The sequence below is a fragment of the Eriocheir sinensis genome, unplaced genomic scaffold (genome assembly GCF_024679095.1).
Source record: "Eriocheir sinensis breed Jianghai 21 unplaced genomic scaffold, ASM2467909v1 Scaffold1, whole genome shotgun sequence".
In the NCBI taxonomy this organism is placed as follows: domain Eukaryota; kingdom Metazoa; phylum Arthropoda; class Malacostraca; order Decapoda; family Varunidae; genus Eriocheir; species Eriocheir sinensis.
The window spans coordinates 3,020,687-3,026,782 of record NW_026110295.1 but is presented as its reverse complement, the minus strand read 5'-3'; the positions used below and the strand labels follow the sequence as shown (position 1 = coordinate 3,026,782).

Here is a 6,096-nt window from a genome sequence, read left to right as displayed (position 1 = left end):
ATTACATTAGGCAACTCTTGTACCGTCGAAGAGCGAAGGCTTTATCTATGCTGAGGTGGCTCTGAAAGTTTGGGAGTAACCTGATAAGGTAGGGCCTGTGCATCAGCTGTTTATTGCTGTTGTAGAACGAAAATTATTTAATGTGTCATGAGTAGCAGTCACCTCTCTGCTACGAGTCATTATTTTCGGTAGAAGTTTTCTCAGCGATTTCAGGGTTGAGCAATGCAAAGAATAGATCAGTGTCTGTCTCTGGATTTAAAGGGTATGCTCGCCTAATCGTTGGACATTGCTGCACGTCGATGCAATCTTCATGAAGGACTTTTACTTTATCTGTGGGGACCGTTGAAACCTTACTAGTCCTGAGGTTTATAATTTTTACCATTATATCACTGATCTTCTCTGTTATCCTGTAGGGTCCATCAAAAATAGGTTGCAACTTTTTCTTTTCTTTTCTTTTTGGTGTATGTTTGAGGAACACTCTGTCGCCAACGTTGATAGTTTTGATTTTTGTAACTTGGTAATACTTTTCCATTTCTTCTCTACTTTCTTTATTGTAAACCTGGCATCTATCATAAACTTTCTTTGCAATTGCAGCCATTTCCTTTTCATAGGAGTCAATATCATAAACTTTCCTTGCAATTGCAGCCATTTCCTCTTTATAGGAGTCAATATCATAAACTTTCCTTGCAATTGCAACCATTTCCTCTTTATAGGAGTCAATATCATAAACTTTCCTTGCAATTGCAGCCATTTCCTCTTTATAGGAGTCAATATCATAAACTTTCCTAGCAATTGCAGCCATTTCCTCTTTATAGGAGTCAATATCATAAACTTTCCTTGCAATTGCAGCCATTTCCTCTTTATAGGAGTCAATATCATAAACTTTCCTTGCAATTACAACCATTTCCTCTTTATAGGAGTAAATATCATAAACGTTCCTTGCAATTACAACCATTTCCTCTTTAGAGGAGTAAATATCATACCAGGGCTGCTGAATTTTTTTCTAACAGTGTAGGGTACAGGAGGATCTCTAAAAATCATCTCTCTGTCTCTCTCGATAAAATAGGGACTCCTTTATGGTGCGATAATACGCAGCATTATAGGCCAAGATGTCTATAAGTAGCATTATATCCCAAACGGACACATTTCCTAGAACATTCTCTTCAAAATGTTAACAACAGTATAATTTGCGCGCTTTATTATTCCATTTCCATTTGTATGGTAAGCCGTTATTCGCGTGTCGCACAGGTAGCTTCTAATTTATCTCCTGCATCACGGAATTAACGAACTCTGAACCTTGATCTGTAACAACTGTCTGAGGAACACCGTGTACACAAACAACATCCACGTACAACGCCCTTGCCATTTCGCGGGCTTCCTTACTCCGTAAGGGTACTATAATCAAATACCTTTTAAAAACATCAACTATGGGCATTACGTATCGAACCCCATTGTCCGATACACCCATGGGACCCACAAGGTACATGTGTATTCTTCCAAAAGGAGCGGTGACGTCTGGATATTGCCGCCAAGGAGCAGGGTGCAAGTTCCCAACTCACTTTTAAAACGACTACCATGACGCACTTCCTTACATAATTTTCTACATCCCGTTTCATTCCAGGCCAGAAAGCGAACTTTCTACACCGACATAACGTAACTTTGGTTCCTCCGTGCCCTGCAGTGGCGACGAATGAGCCAGAGTTATCGCCTTGGAAATACTTGGGGGGTAGAATCACCACCTTAGTGGATTCTCCGTACGGACTCACTAAAACACATCATTTATTTCCACCTGTAACTCTGACAGGGGCGGCATCTCACATTATGCCCATCTTCAACACAATATAACATAATTTCCACCTGTACCTCTAACAGGGGCGGCATCTCAGATTATGCCCATCTTCAATACAATATAACACATTTTCCACCTGTACCTCTAACAGGGGCGGCATCTCACATTATGCCTTTTTTCTCTGAGTCTTTGCTCAATTTTCATTCTTGGGGCTTCCTTCTTTTAGCATACTTATATGCTGGCTACTCATCATGCAGCTCACTAATCTCCTGAATACTCCAGTCAAGTGTGTGGCCAATACACTCACTATTCAGGTCCATACATATCATGTATTTTATTTTCTAATTTTTCGGCGCCTGTTTCTTTTTCTGCACTAGTGCAATACCTTGCCCCTCATTATCCACGTGTTCCACGGTTTTTGTTGTTCCCCATCCACAAACATTATCGCGCGTGTCCTTCTAATTCAATCTCAGTGTCCTGTGAGCCTTCATCCTTGATAAAAAATCTGCTACTATATTTTCCTTGCCAGGCAAATGATTGATTGTGAAACCATACTCACTCATGAGAGTCTGCCATCTAGCTATCCTGCCGTTGGGACTAGCTACCTGTAACAACCAGACTAAAGGTCTGTGACCCGTGTGGATCTCAACAGGGTAACCCAGTATTAATGGGCGGTTTACGTGTAACCCATAAATTACAGTTAAAGCCTCTCGTTCAACTATACTGTACCACTGTTCTGCCGTATTCAATTTCTCACAAAAAAAGATACAGGTCTTAGTTTATCATCATTATCCTGTTATTGCAATACTCCACCAGTATTGTAGTAGGATGCGTAGAGTGACTGTACCAAGCATTCTATCCTTAAGGGTTGAGAACGCAATTTGTGTTTCATCCGTCCATATGAGTGGAGTTTTATTTATTTATTTATTTATTTATTTATTTATTTTTATTTTTTTTTTATTTTTTTTAGTGTACCTTTCTTCCCTTTGTAAATCTTTAGAAAAGGAGCAACAATTTGTGAATAATTTGCAATAAATTTGCGATAATAATTAGTCAGTCCAAGAAATGACTGGAAATCATGAACAGTCTGGGGGACCAAGACGTTTTGTATGGCCTCCAGCTTGCTAGATTGAGGTCTTATTCCCTCTGAGCGGATGGCATGGCCCAGGTGATCTACTTTGTCCTAAAAAAAGTTACACTTCTCCATCTTAAGAGTCAGTTTGGCTTCCTTTAAGCGATCCAGAATTTGTTCTAAGTTAGCTGCGTGATTAGAAAATATATCGCCCAGGATAATTATGTCATCAAGGTACACCTGAACCTTGTTGCTTAATAGTCCTGTAAGGACAGTGTTTATTATTTTCTTGAAGCAGGACGGGGCTGTTTTAAGGCCAAAGGGGAGGGAAGTAAATTCCCAATGTCCTGCTGGAGAAGAAAATGCCATCTTCTCTCTGCTGATTTCATCTTGGGGGATTTGATGGTAACCCTGTTTCAAGTCTAGGCATGAAAAAAAAACTTACTATCTCCCAATTGATTGAGTATGGTAATTATATTAGGGAGTGGGTACCGGTCGTCCCGTAGTGTTTTATTAAGTGCCCGGAAGTCCAGACAAAGTCGTAGTACTCCATGTTTTTTTGCACTGGGAGAAGTGGGGCATTATAGGGTGATCGCGAAGGGCGAATCACACCCTGTTGCTGGAACGATATAAGTTGTTTATTTACTCTGTCATGATAACTGATAGGAATGTTATATGAACGCCTGTACACTACTTCATCAGTGTTTTGCTTGATGGTGCTTAAAAAAATAGGGCGTTACTGTTAATGGTTCTTGTTCTGTGGAAAACACTGTTATATATTTATCTATTAAGGACTTTAAAACCTAATTCTCTCTCTTCACTTGGGAATTTAGCGTCAACAATTTGATAGAGGCTTTTCTTCCTTACTTCAAGCTCTGCGGGCTTCAAGTCTGTTTTAGCTGTGTCAGTGGTCTGTACACTAGATACTTGTGGCAGATCAGCGTATAGCTCATGAGTGACAGGCTTCACAGATCCTAACGTTGTATTATCATCTATCTTTACACTCACTTTCAATATTCAAATACGGCACAGTGACATAAGATCTTTGATTGTCAGATGAAGGGGTTAACTTAACTATCCCTGAGCACAAGACTCTAGCCTGAGGAGTACTAACACAAGGCTCAAATAAAGCTTCACTTGCCTGTAGTTGCGTCACTAGCGTTATGTAACCTGCAACAGATGCATGCAGTTGCAAAGGTTCCGCTGCTTGACAACGTACGGCCTTATTTTCAGTGAGACCTTCTTCATTTCCATCTACATTTAGCTAAGATCCTTCACCTCTAGATATAAGACATATTTTTCCTGGCATAATTGTATGGTTTCGCCTTCTATTATCAGTTTTAAGCTTCGTTCTTTTGTTCCTCATTTAGTTGCAATGTTTTCAAAATAATCTCGTGCTACACGACAAATCAGTACTCAACATAATATGAGTCGGCAAATCTACATCGCGTGTTATCAATAAGTCTTGGAAACTACTTTTTCCTTCCATATTAACTTGTCTTTTACCGTCATTTTCAATATGGTATCTTTGCACAGAGACAATATTCACGGGTTTCGCTTCACAGTTATTTACTGCGAGCCCTAATTCTTTAATAAATTCATCCGTTAAAAACTCACACACGCTCTTGGTTCTAGGAGTGCTGCCACTTTTGCATATGTATTATCATGAGTAGTGTGATCTGCCTACCAAAGTTACTCTTGAGTTATGTTGATTATAGCCTTCTTGTCATTATTTTTAAGCTCACTCCCTTGTTCGTTATAGCCTTCTTTTCCTTATATTTATGTGATGCGGTTACTCCCTTGTTCGTTATAGCCTTCATCTTATTATATTAAAGGTTACTCCCTTGTTCGTTATAGCCTTCATCTTATTATATTAAAGGTTACTCCCTTGTTCGTTATAGCCTTCATCTTATTATATTAAAGGTTACTCCCTTGTTCGTTATAGCCTTCATCTTATTATATTTAAGGTTACTCCCTTGTTCGTTATAGCCTTCATCTTATTATATTAAAGGTTACTCCCTTGTTCGTTATAGCCTTCATCTTATTATATTAAAGGTTACTCCCTTCTTCGTTATAGCCTTCATCTTATTATATTAAAGGTTACTCCCTTCTTCGTTATAGCCTTCATCTTATTATATTAAAGGTTACTCCCTTCTTCGTTATAGCTTTCATCTTATTATATTAAAGGTTACTCCCTGTTTTGTTCTTCGCTCATTTTCCGTTTTTTCCACTGCAAGTGTGCATATTTATTTATTTATTTATTATTCATTTATTTATTTAATGTTATTTGTAGTAGTTAACTGAGGGGGGCACTACCCTGGCCTCCTCTTCCTCTAATTCTCTTACTTCACACATTTATCTTAATACTTCACACTATTGTCCATATGCTTCATTTTTTTATTTTTTTATTCATGACTTTTTATCCATACCTCACACTTTTCTTAGTATTTCACATTTTTTCTAGATCATACTCTACACTTCCTACCTGGGGGACGCGGGTTAGGCCTTTATAAAGTCACTCTATGGCTGCATGCCCGCCGCGGCACACCACCACCCAGTGAGGCGTAGAGCCCCGTGCTCCCCTCCATCCTGGGGTAACAATCCTAAAACAAACAAACCTGAGAGGCAGGACGCTGCCGCTGCCTGTCACCTGACACCCTCTCACTGATGAATGGATCGCGGCGCGGGTGGAGAGAGACTGCCCATCCCTCTCCACTCCGCCCGGGAAGGAACTCATGAATTCTCGGTTGAGTCGCGTGTGCTACCCATTGCACTACAGAACAACAGTGGTTGGCCAGAGTTTCCATTACCATATCGTCAAAGTCCATGTCCTCCGGAAGAACCATTAATTATATAATTAAATCGTCACTATTATTTCCGCCACTTAAAACGAGCAAAGCTTAATGAAAATAAGAGGAGTTTTCTCGTCAGAGTAAATTAAACAAAAGCACTGTAAGCACATGTCCCTATTTATCCCTATACCGCTGCCGCCAGTCTTAGACCCTTCTTTTCTTGTATTAAATCAACTCTTTTATCACTCATTAATTACTCCATAAATGATATCACCGTCTCGTATCCCTGGTAGCGTGATCCGGCTTAAGTTGTTATTGGAGACTGGTGTTCGGGGATAAACAAGGGAAAAAGTATATATACATTTATTTAAAATTAAATGAAAGTAATTGCCTTACGCAATATTCTATGCTCAGACGATCATAACACTGGCATATTCAGCAAT

The 6,096-nt window shown here is 39.4% G+C and overlaps 1 long non-coding RNA gene across 1 annotated transcript; it reads left to right on the top strand.

Annotated features, from left to right (window-relative positions):
* The first annotated feature begins 4,564 nt into the window (after window positions 1-4,564).
* On the top strand, window positions 4,565-5,764 carry LOC126988862 (uncharacterized). Its single transcript, XR_007742595.1, has 3 exons — window positions 4,565-4,784; window positions 4,829-5,004; window positions 5,049-5,764. It is a non-coding gene; the product is annotated as an uncharacterized LOC126988862 (long non-coding RNA).
* The last annotated feature ends 332 nt before the right edge of the window (window positions 5,765-6,096 follow it).